The sequence below is a fragment of the Triturus cristatus genome, chromosome 12, assembly GCF_964204655.1.
Source record: "Triturus cristatus chromosome 12, aTriCri1.1, whole genome shotgun sequence".
Lineage (NCBI taxonomy): Eukaryota > Metazoa > Chordata > Amphibia > Caudata > Salamandridae > Triturus > Triturus cristatus.
The window spans coordinates 468,248,550-468,267,020 of record NC_140595.1 but is presented as its reverse complement, the minus strand read 5'-3'; the positions used below and the strand labels follow the sequence as shown (position 1 = coordinate 468,267,020).

General features: G+C 46.3%; 1 protein-coding gene across 8 annotated transcripts in view; it reads right to left on the bottom strand.

The window, feature by feature from the left end:
• The window catches only part of TDRD12 (tudor domain containing 12), a 3,486,095-nt gene that overhangs the window by 3,399,204 nt on the left and 68,420 nt on the right, over positions 1–18,471 (bottom strand). The window lies entirely within an intron of this gene.

Genomic DNA, 18,471 nt, shown 5'->3' with positions numbered 1-18,471 from the left:
ATACGCTAGCATAGATTGCCATCTGGTGTTGGGCTCGGATGTTTGCACTTTTTTTTGTGTGGCAGAAGTCTTTGTAGTCACGAGATAGGTGACTCCTTATGGTGATAGTGTGCATGGGCATCGATTCCATCTTCAGATTGTTTTTCGCCATAAAGAGTGATGATGGAGTTGGTAAGAGAATAGAAAAAGATGTCCATGTGATGTATCCAAATAAGATAATACTGCAACAGATAGGAGGTACCCAGGGAGGTGGGTACCCTCGGATACAACTCTACAGCTCTACAAGCCAAGAACAGATGCATACTGGTAAGTAGCATTTTCCGTTCGAGGTGTAGATTGTATACTTTAGCATGGACTATAAAGCAGTTTTTCATCCATAGCGGTGGCAACCTGTATCCGTTGCAGTAGTTTGAAAACGTTTTCTTAATACAGCCTTGCCCACAGTAGCTTGTTGCTTTGCTTGCACATCTACACAATAGTGTTTCGTGAAAGTATGCGGTGTAGACCAAGTTGCTGCTTTGCAGATGTCATCTAGGGGAATGTTCCCTAAGAATGCCATAGAAGCCCCTAGTTCGCGTATGGAATGAGCTCTAGGGGGAATAGTTCATGTGCGTTTAGCTTGGAGATAGCATATTTGGATGCATTTAACAATCCACCTTGCAATTCCTGTTTTTGAAATGGGATTGCCTTTGTGAGGTGGGGAGGAAGCTACAAAAAGTAGTTTTGTGTTTCTAAAACGTTTAGTTCTCTTGATGTAGTAGAGTATCGCTCTTTTAACGTCTAGCGTGTGGAGAGCGCGGTCTGCCACTGAGACAGGTTGAGGGAAAAATACAGGAAGTTCAACCGACTGATTAAGGTGAAAGGGAGCTACCACTTTGGGCCGAAATTTTGGATTCGGCCTAAGAACCCCTTTACTATGGTGTATTTGGAAAAATGGTTCTTGTATGGTTAATGCCTTGAATTCCCAAACTAAGTGATGTGATAGCTACCAGGAAGGCTACTTTCCAAGTAAGGAACTGTAACTCGCATTTGTGCAGAGGTTCAAATGGGGGTCCTATGAGTCTGGTGGGAACTATACTGAGATTCCATACAGGAGAAGGTGGAACTCTAGGTGGAATTATTCTTTTAAGTCCTTCCATGAACGGTTTGATAGTGGGTACTCGAAACAACGACAAATGTCTGTTTTGGAGGTAAGCAGCAATTTCAGCAAGATGTAGCCGTATAGATGTATATGCTAGGTTACATTGTTGTAGATGCGAAAGATAAATATTATTTTGGATGGCAGCATCTAGCGGATAGATTGTTATTTGTACAATAAATGACAAATAGCTTCCACTTTGCTGCATAGTATGCTCTAGTAGTAGGACGTCTAGCCTCTTTAATGATGTTCATGCAGTCTGGCGGGAGATTAAGGTAGCCAAACTCTAGAACTTCAGGAGCCAGATCCCAATATGGAGTTGATTGGGATCTGGGTGCCTTATCTCTCCAGGGTTCTGAGAGATTTTTGGGGGAGAGGTGCAGCTTTTGAAGAGGCACTAATCAAAGTTCCAACAGGGTTGTGAACCACGGTTGGCGGGCCCATGTTGGAGCAACTAGGATCATTGTGAGGGAGTGTTGTTTGAGCTTCCGAACCAGTAACGGAATGAGCGGGAGAGGCAGAAAAACGTATGCAAATCTGCCTGACCAGTTCATCCATTGCGCATTGCCTTTGGACAATGGGTGTGGATATCTGGAGGCCAAGCCTGGGCATTTTGGCGTGTGGCAAACAGATCTAGGTCTGGATGACCCCACATGTGAAAGAATGGAAGAACTTGAGGATGAAGCATCATTTGTGGATCTGCTGTGTTTGGCGACTGAGCAGATCCGTGATTTGAATGTGTACTCCTGGTAGATGTTCTGCGAGGAGGTAAATGTTTTGAAAAATGGCCCATCTCCATATGCTTTGCCCTAGTTGTGAAAGCTGAAGAGTGTCCCCCCCTTGTTTTTGTATGCAATACCTTGCGGTCATGTCTGTACGGATCATGACAGATTTGCCTACTAGCAAGAGTTGAAAAGACTTTAGTGCTAGAAAGATTGCCAGTAACAACAGGTGATTTATGTGGAGTTGTTTCTGTTGATGGGTCCATAAACCCTGAACGGTTTTGTTTTGGAGAGGAGCTCCCCAGCCGGTGAGCAATGCGTCTGGTTAGCACCATCTGTGGAACCGGGTTGATGAACTCCCACCCTTTGGATGGGTTTTGTGTGTTCCACCACTGCAGAGAGCGATGCGTGCGGCTGTCTACCAACACCAGATCTATTAACGGACCTTGAGCTTGGTTCCACTGATGTGCTAAACATTCTTGTAAGGGAAGCATCTGAAGTCTTAGATGAGGTACGATGGGGATGCAAGAGGCCATCATCCCTATTAGTTGAAGGAACACTCGAGCTGGAAGGGAGTGTTGAGGTTGAAATCTTGATATGAGAGCTTGCATGCTGGCTATCCTGACTGGATTGGGGTATGCAAGGGCTTTTGCGGTATCTATTGTGGCTCCTTGATACTGAAGTAGATGGGACGGTTGAAGGTGTGACTTGGGTAGGTTTATTGTGAATTCCAAGTCGTGGATCAGCTTGATTGTTTTGTGTGTATTGTGCACAATGTGTGTGAGACTTGGCTTTTATTTGCCAGTCGTCGAGATAAGGAAACACATGAATGTGTTGTCTCTGCAAATGAGCTGCAACTACCACAAGAATTTTGTGAAGACTGGGTGCTGTAGTCACTTCGAATGGGAGGACTTTGAATTGATAGTGCTGGCCGTCCACTACAAACCATAGATGTATTCTGGGAGCAGAGTGAATGGGAATATGAAAGTAAGCGTCCTTGAGATCTAGAGTGGCAAGGAAATCGCCCTGTTGGAGCAGTGGGAGGACCTGTTGGAGTGATCATGTGCAAGTGGTCCGACTGTATGTAAAGATGTAACAGTCGGAGGTTTAGTATTGGCCTGTGAGTACCGTCCTTCTTTGGGATTAGAAAGTAAAGGGAGTAAACCCACGTTCTTTGATGAGGTAAGGGAACCGGTTCTAATGTGTGTTTGTAATAAAGAGAGAACCTCTTGTTTTAACAGTGTCACATGTTCTGTGGACATTGGACGTTGTTTGGGGGGTATGAATGGGGGAGTTGCAGTGAGTTCCAGGCAGTAACCATACTGGATCATTTGTCTTACCCACTTGTCTGTGGTGATGGAATTCCAGACAGGTAGGAACTGTGATAGTCTTCCCCTGACTGGAGTGGAATGTTCGGGGGGAAATGGAGGGAAGTCACTGTTTTGTAGCAGGAGAGGTGCGGGTGTTATTACCGCGGCCTCTATCTTTGTTGTTGTTCCCTCTATAACCCCCTCTGAAATATCCTGTTAGGGGAGGTTTGAGTAGTGTTTTTGTAGGAGGATAAGGTGTTGTCTGTCCCAATAGTTTTAGAGGCGCCCCTATAAAAGGAGCGACGAAAAGAACCTCTAGTGGTTGTTGCCTGTAAGGCTCCCATGGACTTAGCAATTTGAGGCCTTTTTCATTTTTTCCAAAGATGTGTCTAGAGTGGGTCCAAATAAGTGTTCTTGATCAACGGGTTGATTAAGAATTGTAGACTGCATGTCCTGTTTAAACCCAGATATGAGTAGCCATGCGTGCCTGCGTAGTAAAAACGCCTGTGTTAACCGCACAAGATGCTGTGTTGGCTGCATCAAGAGCACACTTTATAGAAGTGTTTGTAATTAACTTTCCCTCCTGTATGAGGTTGTTAGCCTTAGACTTATACTGATCGAGTAGATGTTGTATGAGCTTTTCAAGCTCATCGTAATGAGCACTATCATACCTGGCCAGTAAAGCTTGGGTATCTGCAATGCGCCAGTGATTCGCTGCTTGAGACGCAATGTGTTCACCAAATGAGTCTAGTAATTTAGACTCCTTATCTGGAGGTGAGGCATCTCCTGATGTTTGGGAAGGAACGCGTTACTTTCCTGTAACTGCGGTTATCCAGTATTGGTCTCTTTCATAGATTCACATGCCTGAATCATTCCCCGTCGTCGGGATGGGAGTCCCAGGTAAATAACAAAGCAATGTCTAAGTAGACATATAGAGTAATAGGCCCCAAAAAGGCCTTATCTTAGTAACATATCCACGTCCTTATGTAAAAAAGCACCAACGTTTGGTAAGTAGCCAATCAGCTAGCACCACCCTCTAGAACCTTCCTGGAAGGAGCTCTAGTCCCTCAGATTTTCGTAAGCACAGTGCTAAGTAGTTGTATCACTGAGAGATCCAGGCGAGCCATTCCAGGGGAGGTGGGTGGGTTGCATGTGAATCTATGAAAGATACCAATACTGGATAACCGCAGTTACAGGTAAGTAACGCGTTCCTTATCCAGTATTAGGTTATCTTTCATAGATTCACATGCCTGAATCAGAATAGTAAGCAATAATAAGCACATTTCGAAAGGTACAGTATATATACAGTCACTAGATAACATATCCATGTGAAACAATGACACAGCCAATGTATACATCACAGTGCGAAATGTGCGTAAAGAGGCAAGGATGGTGGGATGAAAGGAAGGGCTCACCTCTAATGAAACAGATGACGGAGTACCGCTTGACCCACTGCAGCGTCCTTCATGAGCTCCGTATCCAGGCAGTAATGCTTGGAGAATGTATGCGGCGTCTTCCATGTGGCCGCTCGACAAATGTCCGCAATGGGCACTCCTGCAAACAGTGCCATGGAAGTAGACATTGCCCTTGTGGAATGGGCATGAACTGTTGATCGCAGTGGACGCCCTGCTTGCTGGTGACAGAAGGTGATGGCTGAAGAGATCCAGCGAGAGATACTTTGTTTGGTAAGTGGTAGCCCTTTTCTAGGCCTACTGTATGCTACGAAGAGTTGATTAGACTTACAAAATGTTTTCGTTCAATCAATGTAAAACTTCAGGCAGCGCTTAAGGTCCAATGAATGTAGAGTTTTCGCCGCTACTGTTTGTGGATTCGGGAAGAATCAACGTAGCACGATAGGTTCGTTAAGATGGAACTGTGATGGAACTTTAGAAATGAACTTCGGATTTGTTCGAAGAATGACCCTATCCTGTTTGAACTGAAGGAAAGGGTCTTGGATTGAGAACGCCTGGAGTTCCCCCACTCGCCTTGCAGAGGTAAGGGCCAGAAGGAGCGCAGTCTTCCAGGATATATACTTAAGATCTGCTCTGTGTATGGGCTCAAACGGGTGTTTCATCAGTTGAGCCAGAACCGTGTTGAGATGCCAAGCCGGTGGTACAGGTCTTACTGGAGGGAATGTTCTCAACAGTCCTTTAAGGAATTGCTTGATAAGCCTATGAGACCATAAAGATGGACCTGTAGAGGATCTCCTGAAGTGCGATATTGCTGCTAGGTGGACTTTAATGGAGGCATGAGCAATACCAGATTTTGCCAGATATAGGAGGTACGGCAAGATTTGTTTCGGGGTGGAAGAGAGAGGGTGTACTTTGTTTGCTTTGCACCAGATACAAAACCTCTTCCATTTAAATGAATACGTTCTGTTGGTACTATCTGCTCGTGCTAGAACTTGTCTGCAATCAGGAGGAATGTCTAAACCCTGAAACCCTCTGAACTCAGGAGCCACACTGATAACGAGAGATGCCAGATCCGGATGCTGAACTTGCTGATTGTTGAGCGTTAGATGGAAACGGCTTCAACTTGATTGGCGGTTCCAGGGAGAGGAGGTAAAACTCCGTGAACCAGTGTTAGCGTGGCCAAGCTGGAGCTATCAATACGAGTGTGCAGGGTTCCGCTTTCAACTTCCGGAGCACCCTGGGAATCAGGGGAAATGGCGGAAAGGCGCACGCAAAGACGTTGCACCATGCGATCGAAAATGCATTCCTCAGAGACCCTTGTTGGGGATGCCAGCTTGCAAAGCGTTGGCATTTGGCGTTCTGCTGGGTGGCGAAGAGGTCCAGAAGAGGGGTGCCCCATCGAGCAAATATATTGCTGAGGACCAGTTGATCCAGCTCCCACTCGTGGCATGTCGCTTGTCTTCTGCTCAGAGAATCTGCCAACACGTGTGGGCGCCTGGAACATACTCTGCTCGGAGAGAGATGTTGTGACTGAGCAGCCAGTTCCACATTTTTTACGACTCGTGAGAGAGTGTTTTTGAACGAGTGCCCCCCTGTTTTTTTGATTCGTGGAAGGAAAGCCACCAGAGCTAGATATACTGCGCGCAGCTCTAGAAGATTTATATGAAGTGCCTTCTCGGAAGGGGACCACTTTCCGCTTATCTGCAGTTCTTGAAGGAATGCCCCCCAGCCCTCTAATGAGGCATCCGTGGTGATGATATGCGGAGCAGCAGGAAGCAAGAAACGCAAGCCTTGAGAAAGGTTCTGGGGGCAAATCCACAACCGTAGAGCCTTTTTGATCGCAGGGGTCACCTGGACGACGAAGGACCCTGTACACTGGACCCATTGAGCCGATAGTTCTTCTTGAAGAGGTCGCATGTGAAGACGACAATGCGGAACTAACAGGATGCAAGAAGACATCATCCCGAGTAGGGATTTGAAGAGACGCACCGACAGTGTCTTCCTTACATTATACGGAGCGCCAACGACTGAAGTTTGTCTTTGCGTTCCTGTGATAGAAATGCCTTCCTCTGTATGGTGTTGTGTAGCACCCAGAAAATTCATGCGCTGAGACGGCTTAAGGACAGACTTGTCCCGATTGAGAGTCAGCCCTAGACAATGGAAAAGCCTCAGACAGGCGCTGGAGGACCTGGCCGCGCCTTCTAGAGATGGTGACTTAACAAGCCAGTCGTCCAGATATGGGAAGGCTTGATGGTGATGTTGGCGTAGATATGCAGCCACTGGAGCTAGACATTTGGTAAAAATGCGGGGCGCCGATTTGAGTCCAAACGGCAGAATCCGAAACTGGTAATGCCTGCCCACCACCATGAATCGTAGAAATTTTTTGTGGTTGCGGTATATTAGTATATGAAAATAGGCGTCTTGCAGGTCTAACACCACCATGTAGTCGTCCGCATTGAGAAGATGTAAAACCTCCTGAATGGTGACCATACGAAATGACTGCTTTTTCAGAAACTTGTTCAGATTCCTCAAGTCCAATATCGGTCTCCATTTTTTCTCCTTCTTTCGGATGAGGAAGAAACGGGAGTAAAACCCCTTTCCCCTTTGACTTGGGGGAAACTCTCTCTTTAGCTCCCTTTTGGAGCATAAGCGCCACTTCCCAAAGTAAAGCAAGCACATTTTTGTGAAGCATTAGGCAGGGAGGGGTTTGAGGCGGTATCTGGATGAATTCTAGAGAATGGCCGAATTGAACTAATTGTAGAACCCAACGGTCCGTACTTATTTTTTGCCAATTTGTAAGAAAGTGGGACATTTTTCCTCCAATCTTGGAGGGTAGAGAGGAGTTGGAGACCGGCGGTAGTTGAAAGTCATGGTCGTCGAGCGGCATCCTTTTGTCTCCCTCCCTTGCCACGAAAGGAAGATTTAGTGTAGGAGGATTGTTGACGCTGTTGGAATTGCGAACGGTATTGCTGGGAGGAAGGGAAGGAAGACCAGTGTAGGAAATCTCCTCTAGTCGATGTTTGACCCCCTCCCTCTTGAGCCTCGAAAGGAAGGGTTCCGGAATTGTAAGGTACCCAAAGCTCTGGCGGTATCTTTCTTAATACCCTGTAATGCCTCATCAATATGTGAGCCGAAGAGAAGTTGGCCATCATATGGCATGTCCAGTACTTTGATTTGGACTTCTGGTCTGAAGGAGGTTGCCTTTAACCAACCTTGGCACCGCAGACAGCTGCGCCCGCTAGCTGGCGAAATCCGGTTGAAGCAATATCCATTGCGCAATCTATAATTTCAGAAGCAGATCTTTCCCCCTCTACCAAGATCTTCTTTGCCTCTTCTTTTGACTCCTCCGGTAAGTTTGGCAAGTATGGGGCAATGTCTGCCCACATCTGCCGATTGTAACGTCCCAATAGTACTAGGGCGTTGGAAGCACGCACTGTCAAAGCAGACATTAAGGAAAAACGCTTGCCCATGTTATCCAGCCGCCTACCCTCCTTATCTGGTGGAACCGTCAACAAAGCAGATGGGTTTTTTGACCTCCTCTGAGCGGCCTGGGTAATGACGGAGTCCGGTTTTGGATGGCCTGTGAGACAAGCTGGAGCAGTGTCTGGCGCTTTATATTTCGTATCCAGCCGAGGTAAAACTGGAGGGACCGAGGAAGGATTCTGCATAATCTTTATGCCTTGTTCCCAAATGTAGTCTATCATAGGGATTGCGCGAACAGACTTTTTAAAGGGTTCCTTAAAATCGTAGAGGAAACAATCTTGTTGGTGCAAGGTCATAGGTATCTGAAAGCGCTGGGCCGCTCTCTCTACGATATTATGAAAGCCGCCAATGTCCTCCGGCGGCGAGTTGGCTGTGGTAGGAGCAGGAGAAACTGGACAGGGAAGAATGTAGTCATCCCATTCGTCCTGACGAGATTGGACATCCTGAAGCTCTCCTTCTTCTGGCTCCTCTTCGTCGTCATCTGTAGTGAGACGAGGTGGTGATGTGACCGTCTGTGACTGCAAAACCAATGGAGGCGGTCGTGGCCTTGGTGGCACAACTGGCATTGGGGAGGGAGCCGGCATCGGAAACCGTTGCTTATAGTCAGATATAAGGAATTGGAGATCCGTGACCAGAGACGCAGGCAGACAAACCATAGATGGTGGAGGCTGCGTATATTCCTGAGGAGAAAGCTCCTGATAGTCCTGTTAAATATCCTCATAGTCAGAGATATCCTGATATTTTACATGTAGTTGCAAAGGACTTGTCGCAGCAGGGAATATACTGCCGTCAGAGTCTTCCTCCTCAAAAAGGTGAGCCGGAGGCAAGGTTGGGACCCTACTAGGTGAAGTCAGGGCCGGTTCCAGTGCACGTTTGGTGATCTTGAGGTGCACATAAGTACTTTGTACATCAGAGTCCATCTCCGTCGACGGGAAGAAGAAGCCAATACTGGTGGGCGTATAAGCAACTTCCCTGAAGAGGTCGCGCCTGCACCAGACCAGCTGCACTATTTATAAAGCCAACGGGCCAAAACTATGGAACCACCCCTTACCTCCACAACTGATGCAGGGAATGTGCTGCGGTACCAGGCTAGAGACAGACTACCCTTGAACACACGCTAGGGCACAGCCTCTGGCCTGTACGTGGTAGCGCGTCCTTCTGTGTCCGCAGCTGTCTTGAAACCCATACCGCTGCAATTGAACCATCTAATCAATAAACTACACACAGAGTGGCCGTGATGGGGAAACCAGATAAAAATCAGCCTAAGCTACACTTTGGACAACACCGAAAGACGGGAGACATGGGAGCTGAGGCACCGGAGCAGAATCTTGCAAACACAACTGCGTCAGGATCTGACTCAACAGTGGATTTACAGGCAATGTACGCTACAATACAGTCAACTCTATCCAACATTGACGGGAAAATAGACTCCTTGACCTATCGGGTTGATCGCATGTCAGAAAGGCAGGACAAACATACAGAACGAATAGATATGGCAGAACGCCGAATATCTGAGGCAGAAGATTCGGAGCGTCAAATGAAACTGAAACAAACAAAAGCTGACAGAACAATACAGTCTCTTTTGGAGGAAACCGAAGACTTATAAGCCCGCTCGCGCCGCTGTAATCTGCGCATAATGGGAGTCGACACGGACAGAGAACATGGAGCAGTACATTGAAACACTCCTAACCAATCTCCTTGGCAGAGAGGTCTTCTCTGAGGTCTTCATCATAGAGTGAGCTCACAGATCTCTTGCTACACCGATACCTGGAGCACGACCTCGTCCCATAATCGCCAAGATACTAAATTACAGGGACAGAGATGCGGCCCTTCGTAAAGCTCGGGAGACTGGAACGCTAAATTATGAGGGAATGAATATTTCCATCTATCCGGACTTCACATCACAAGTGCAAGAAGCACGTAAGAAATTTCTTTAAGTAAAGAAAAAATTAAGAGATATGAACATCCCCTATGCTATGCTGTATCCTGCTCGTCTGAAAATCACGGAAGATGGCAAAAACTTGATTTGTAACGACCATAAGGAAGTTCTAAAATACTTGCAGCTGAAGCACCCTCAGGCCATACGTCGTAAATCTCCAAGGGGTATGAACGCTGAACAGGATCCCACTTCGGACCTAGAATGAAGGCAGATACCAAATGGATATGATGTTCGCTATCAGGTGGTGAATATAACGAACTCAGACTTTCTGTAAGTTATCCTGAGATCTTCTATGTGCCGCAGGATATGCAAGTGTGGTTATATGATTCCTTATGTAATACTTTACTGTTAAGTTCCTACAACTTCCGATACACGTCTACTTAATTTCCAGATCTCGTTTGTTATACGATATCCCACGATGTTTATATCACTATGGGTTTGTGGCGTGGTCCCCCAGACGATTATCGGATGGGGTAGTCAGCCAGCAGCCGCCGTCCCCCCTGTGTATACCACAACCTTTGTTTTTGGACTGTGATTGAACTGGGGAAAGAACTGAGGGAGGGGGGGACTTTGTTAGCAGTTATGGGGACTTGCCTTTGCCATATTTGTGATGGTGGAGTGGGTGGGGGGAGGTAAGGGGTGGGAATTTGTTATGCTGACATTCGTATACTTGCCAGGACATCATGTTCACACGCACAATTGCGTCACGCGACCCAGGATGACACACACGAGCACCCACTGAGTATGGTCAAAGCACGCGATGTCAGTTCCATAGGAAACAAATGTTAATATTAAGCACATATCCGAAGGCTAAAGCCATAACCTTGCAAATCATAACGTGGAAAGTAAGGGGCCTCAACAATCCCAAGAAGATTAGACAAGTCTTTGCCTATCTTGACAGGCACCATGTTGATATCGCGCTCCTTCAGGAAACACATCTACTCAAGCACAAGGCAGATAAACTAGGCAATAGAAGGGCAGAAACTGTAGTATCTGCTACATATTCCTCATATGCTCGGGGGGGGGGGGGGGGGGGGTCACTACAATTATACGTAAAGGATCAAACTTTCTCCTGCACCAGTCATTTATGGATCCCCACAGTAGATATGTCAGTCACAGGCGTCCTAAGAGGAACAAAAATAAGCATCATTAATGTATACAGTCCGAACAATGATGATCCCGACTTCTACATGCACCTCTGGGCACAGATATGCGCTCTACCAGATATGGAACTGATATGGGGATGGGACATGAATGTAGCGCTGGACGACATGGACAGATCCCATAATAACACAGAATGACACACGTGCAGCTTCCGTTAGTCTCAATGGCATGACGGAATTCCGCATGCTTGATGTGTGGCGAAAACACAACCCAACAAATCAGGATAGCACCCATTCCTCAACCGCAAAGAATAGTTGGTCGAGATTGGATTATTGGCTTCTCACAAGCCACGCTTCCACGTGGGCTATAGACATAACACACCTTCCCAAAACACTAACCACAAACCTGTCCTACTGGCATTAAGGATTCCGACTTACACACCTCCATTTGTGTGGCGATTCTATGCTGCTGCGCTCCTAGATCCCATATATAAAGACACAATACAAACGGCGATAGAAGATTACTTTTTTAACAAGGCAAAATCAGTTGACAGTGCAGGTACCTTATGGGAAGCCTTTAAAGCCACACTGAGGGGAGTCTGTATAAGTACGAATGTGGGTATCCTGAAGGATATCACAACACAACTGAAGATAAGTGACGATCGCATAAGACACCTAGAAGTAGAATATGACACGTCCAACAGTGCACTCACCCGTAGTGACCTACGGGAAGAACTGAATAGATATAATGCGCTAGCAGATGATGAAATAAAATACATCTCCGACACCAGGTAGCATGCAGATTGGGGGAGGGTGGAAGGCCAGGCAGAGTGCTAGCCCAAAAGGTACGCGCAGAACACAAACAGCAAACGGTTACCCAAATAGAGGATGACAGCAGACAACTACACTATGACACTCCGGGCATACTTAACACATTTGTAGAAACCTACCATGATTTTTATAAGTCACAACCCATGGCACAAACGGCCGACATCTTAAAATATATCAAAGATATTGCCTTGGTATGGCTATCCGACACACACCGGGAATACCTCGCTCAACCTATATCGGAGGAAGAGGTATTGACAGCAATCAAATCGCTACCTAATGGTAAATCGCCTGGTCCGGACGGATATACTGCGGAATTTTATAAAGCATTTCCAGACCTACTCATCCCACCATTGCTAGAGATGCATGATGAAGCTTATCATAACAATTCTCCCAACGCTACGTGAAGCGCTTATAGTGGCACTCTTAAAGCCAGACAAGAACCCAGACAAGGCGGAATCATATAGACCCCCAACGTTGATAAACACTGATGCTAAGATACTAGCCACAATACTAGCTACAAGACTGCAGCCACTCATGCCCACAATAGTTTTACCTAACCAATCCAGCTTCATAGCAGTTCGCTCAACAGCACATAACCTACGCACCATATTTGCCCTTATACATCAGTTGAATCCGGAGTTGCAGGTCGTGGCGGTACTTCTAGATGCAGCTAAGGCCTTCGACTCTGTCAAGTGGCCTCATCGGTTTGCGATACTACATGCAATAGGCTTAACACCCATGCTCAACAACTGGATTGCCCTATTATATAACAAACCCACTGCCCGCATCAAGGTAAATATGCATATATCTGATACATTGGTGATACAGTGTGGCACCAGACAGGGCTGCCCACTGTCCCCAATACTATTTTCTATTGCTTTGGAACTGCTGGCCTGTAAAATCCGTCAGAACTATGCGCATGCGGCACTGCGGTTCAGCCTGCGACCTATTATCATATCATTATATGCAGATGATACGGTACTATACCTGAGTAACCCGGAAGAGCGACTCTCACCAATACTGCGTGAGTATATAAAGTATGGGCGCATCTCGGGACTACACATTAACTGGAGTAAAATCAGCTGTAATACCACTAACGGCACACACTAAAGCACCGCAAATGCAATTTCCCCTTGTTTGGCATGAAGATCCGGTTAAGTACCAAGGTATCTGGGTGCACCGAGATGCGCAATTAGTATTAAGATAATTATGGAGCCACAATAGAACGCATAGGAACGCAAATAACCAGATGGATCACAATGCCTCTATCACTAGCTGACATCACTAATAAAGATGGTGCTGTTACCCAAACTATTACTTTTTATTAATATACCAATAAAACCACCAGCTCCAATTTTTAAACGGATACGCTCGAACTTCAGCAGGCGGATATGGGCCGGGAAGCAGTCTTCGCACCATGTCCCTTCCGTATAAAACGGGAGGTTTCACTGTCCCAGATATCCATTTATACTATCTATGCGCACAGGCACAATACGCACACTATTGGTACCACCCAGTGAGATATTTGCCACATTTAGCAGTGGAAGATGGTGATGCAGATCCAATACCACTATCAAGTATAGTTACACATACTCATCACCTATCGCCGTGAGAAATAAACAGTGTGGACGACATCGGAAGCCTGGCATAGAATTAGCCAAAAAGCGGGCAAACCCCTGATATATGCCCCAAATCTACCACTAGCGCATCACCCTGCGCTATCAGTCACACAAGAAAAAAACAGCATGAAGATCCTAGAACAAATAGGCATAACATGGATGGGTGATCTGTACCCAGATGGCACCTACATCACATTAGATGACCTGTCCTACATTAGTAATCAGACTCAGCTATTCAGATTTATCACAGATTAAGGGCAGCCATCAGGGAACTGTACCCCACATTCCCAGCGGAGCCCCCAACGCTACAGCCATTGCAGACGCTGGTAGCCACACCTACTCACACTAACATAATCTCAACACTATATAAGCTAGTTCAAGCGGAAATTGGGACACAAACACATAAGGCCCAGGACAGCTGGAACAAACTTTTAGACTCCCCCCCCCCCCCCCCTGACAGAGGACAACTGGGCATCATACTGTGCACTTATTAGGCTTCTCACACCTAACGGTAATCTCGGTATTATTCATTACAAGTATATTCATCAAGCTTACCACACTCCAGCCAAATTACATAAATATGAGCTACGGGACAATGCGGGATGTAAGAGATGTGGAGCTGACCAGGCAGACTTCGCACACCTAGCCTGGAATTGTGATAAGAAAAAAATATTGGGAAATAGTAACTCATCATTTGGGTATGTTGATCTCATGTACATTATTGTGCACACCACAGTTCTGTTTATTAGGATTGAATTACCTGTGACAGACGAAAAAGAAATTAACTGCCATACTGTTGCTCTTGGCAAAACGCAGGGTGGCAATGCACTGGGACAGAACTAACCCCTACCCTGACGAACTGGATACAAGACGCTGTATACTGCAGAGACACTTTTGTATTATATGCTGAGGAACTGCCAACTACGTCGAAACCATCAGATATTTGGAAGCCACTTACAGCATACCTGCGTGACCACCCTAACTTACTCCAAGATAACCGCTGATTTAACCCTTGCTTTGTATATATGATGTTATTGTGCTGAAGATCGCTCAAATTTGATTTATAGATCTTTATTATGTATTGTCCCTGCAGGGACTGTCCTGGATGTGACGACTTATGTATGTTTATCAGAAAACTCAATAAAAAAATGTTTTTTTAAATGTGATGCAAGGTCAGTCTTTAACCAGTTTACCGCGGTGGAATATCCGCCGCAGTGCGGGCGTTTCCGTGCGCGGGTGGGGCCGCGTCGGCCAACGGATGTGCGCAGCACTACGGAGGTAGTGCTCGCGACGGCCGTTGGCCTACGCACGCAGGGAAAGGGTTAAAGTTTGTGTTGTGGGTCTGCGCCCTTTTTAGCTAGCCTAATCTGACCTGCCCATCCTCCAGAGAGAAGTCTGTCACAGCAGGAGTGACTAAATCCGATAGCACCACAACACTGCCCATGGGAGTGACTAGAGGTTGACACCTGGATGTCAACCACATTGATGTGTAAAAAAAGGTTACCCCATTGCCCAGCCCTACTTCTAGGATTCTCTCACTATCTCCCATTCCCTTCCTGAGATGTGCCCAGGCCACTTTCCAGTTACTTCTGTCTGAGTAAACGAGCATCCTCTGAAGTGTGCTGGAGAGGCTGGCTTTCCCTTCCTCCAGTGTATCCGACCAAGCTCACAGAAATGCAGCAATTCATAAGTATATCCTCTACAGCCTCACGCTCCTCCAGTTAGCCCTGGGACCCCCGAAATGGAACCCAGAGTCGTTCATGTATTGCACCATTCGCAGGCACACCTACATACAACACACATGCAGTGCACAGCACTAGATACTAACTTGTTGTAGGCCAAGGGGGAGTTAAGCACAGAGCAGCAGATAGCAGTCCAGTGACACAGCCAGTTCACTTCTACTGATCACTACATGGTATTCTGTCACCACCGCTCATGCCGCTTAACTCCTGGCGAAGACAGTAGCATTTCTCCAATATGAGGGTAGGGCTTTGGACACCCATCCAGATCAAACGAGACAGCAATCTGTGAAACTAGCCTATGTCATGGCTACATGTTTGCCCACAACAACAATCAGCCTCTAGGTTCCAGACACTGTTGCAGATGGAGCACTCAGTACATGGGTACATGCAAGTCACCAGGAGACAGACTTTTCTGTCCCAAAATATAGGTTTATCAAAAAATAGAAACCAGCCAACTACACTACTCCTGAAAAAGGTGTGTAAATCGATGGTTGTATAAAATAAATGTTTATTACAACAACTTCAATTACTAAGCAGTTAGTAGTGCTGCATCATATTAAGAATTTACTGTCTAACCTCGGAACTGGAGAAGGAAGTGGTTGATAAGAGGGGGAGGGGCCTGGTCCAATCAGACTCTACTGAATGTTATGCATACAGTTGGTTTAAAATTATGCGGGAGGATGGAGAGAAAGGGGAGGACGGAGGGGTGGGAGGACAGAGAGGGGAGGGAGGATCTGGTTGGAGATTTGCAATAATGAAGGGGAGGTTTTTTTGACCTTTCCTAGACACAGAGGGCCATCAGTCTAATCTAGGGAGATGGGTTTGGTTGTGAACATAAATGGCAGCTTGTGTATTTGAGACCAGTAGCGCCCAAGAATGGGGGCAGGATCAGTGATTATTATGAAGATTTGCCAGGGAACCCGGGCGGTGGCAGCAGGTATCTGTTGTGTGCAGAAAGTAATGCAGGAGAGGACAAGTACACTCTATTGAGTATGAAGTACCGAATCAATTTCAACTTGGAACTGTGGGAGAGGGAGCGTATAAAAAGCAATAGCTTATGGCCACTCGTATGAAATATCCTGCATGCTGCCTCCTCCACTTCTCTAAGAGGTATTTGCATCGGGAGGAGGCAATGCAGGGCCCTGTTGAACAAGGAGATCCTCCTGCGACCCTAGTCCTGGACGAGGGCATGGGGCTCAGGTTCTGCCTCAAATTCAAATATCGCACAGTGCTGCAGCATGTGAAGCACAGAATAAATCGCAATCTAGCCCCAGTGGAGTTCAAACTGATCTGCAAGACCTTCAATAGGAAGGACTCCACTCTAAATCTCATTGACCTTCCACACTAGGAATCAATGCAAAGACTGTATGGGAGGTTGTCCAATCGCCAGTTCATAAACGTTATAATTTTTACATGGACAACTTCTGTACAGGAATTGAGATGTTCAGCAAGCTGTACAAAGCTGAATGTGGCATGCACTACCATTTGATGTTGCCACAAAGCATTCTTCCCAAGAGCATGTTTGTAAGACGTACCAAAAAGCTCAGAGCACTGTGTTGCATTCACACAAACTGCTTGCAGTTAAATTTTCAGATTAGTGGGAGGTATACGTGCTTACTATATTCAATGATGAGACAGCTTAGCCCACCCACACAAGTGGGGTACCATTGGTATTGGGCTCCTCACAGATTCCAGAAGTTTCCCCAGCACAGAAATGTGAAGAAAAGGTGTGTTTTCAGCCAAAGCTTAAGGTTTTGCAAGGGATTCTGGGTATGAAAACCTGGTGAGTCACTCAAGTCACCCACACCCTGGTTTTCCCCAAGTGTCCAGTGATCTAACATGTACAGGTTTGTTAGGTTTCCCTAGGTGCCGGCTGAGCTAGGGCCCAAAATCCTTTAGCTATCCACATTGCAAGGGAAAAATAGCAGTTTTCAGTGAAAAATTGTGATGTGTTTATGTTGCGTTTTGGGTCCTATCCATACAAGTGAATTGCCATGTTAATTGGGAGACGGGGGAACCCTTGCTGGTAGGAAATTTTTTGCTCTCCCCAGATTAAAGCACTTGTCCTTACAGAAATGTGAGAAAAATGCATGTTTTTTTGTTTGAGGTTTGCAAGGGCTTCTGGGTTAAGAAAACCTTGTGAAATCCACTTGAGTGACACCACATTGGCCTCCCTACTGGTGGCGAGGTTTCCTAATTGTGCTGGTTTGGTACTTTTCACTGGGTTATGGCTGAGCTAGAGACCTAAATCTGCACCTACCTGCATTGTTTCAAACAAAACTACAAAAACATGTTGAATTTACTGAATTAAGTGCGATGCCTCCACGTTGCATTTGTGTCGCAGGTGCTAGGCAAGTCTACTTATTACCATTTGTATTTCTCTGAATTTCTGCCTTCTAATGTAAGCCACTGTGCAAGATGTGGATTTTGCAAAACACCATCTAATTAATATGATATTACAGGTACCCACAAATTCAGAGGCGTACAGATAACTACTGTTCCTAAACTCAGTAGCTTGTGTACATTTGTTTCAGAAATACAAGTTCGATTCCTAACCACTTTTCACTATATATTTTACCACAGGAATAAAAATGTGCCTAGCTTTAGTACGGGTAACTTTCAATTCTATTAAGGACACTGAGGCTCCGATTATGCCATTCTTCCTTCGCTTTATTTTTCAGCATCCATTTGTTTTTAAACACAACACACTACTACTCCCATGAACAGCAGGGGGTAAGAAGCAGAAAAAGTCCCAACAGGATTCCTTCCTCTGTTCACCGTCTAGCATTCACTTGGTCCCTTCACTGTGCTTCCTCTTCTGCGCTCGCAATCTTCGCGCGCGCGAACAGCACGGCCGCAATCTTCGCGCGCGCGAACAGCACGGCCGCAATCTTCGCGCGCGCGAACAGCACGGCCGCAATCTTCGCGCGCGCGAACAGCACGGCCGCAATCTTCGCGCGCGCGAACAGCACGGCCGCAATCTTCGCGCGCGCGAACAGCACGGCCGCAATCTTCTCGCATCCTGTTTGGACCCATCATTTCCTGCAACAACAGGCAGCGTCAGAACCAGGCCCAATATAAACAGGTCAGCAGAGCAACACAAGAACCAGACAATGGTTAAGCAATGTCAGGTCATATGTAGATACCAACATGCAATTACAAAAAACGGATT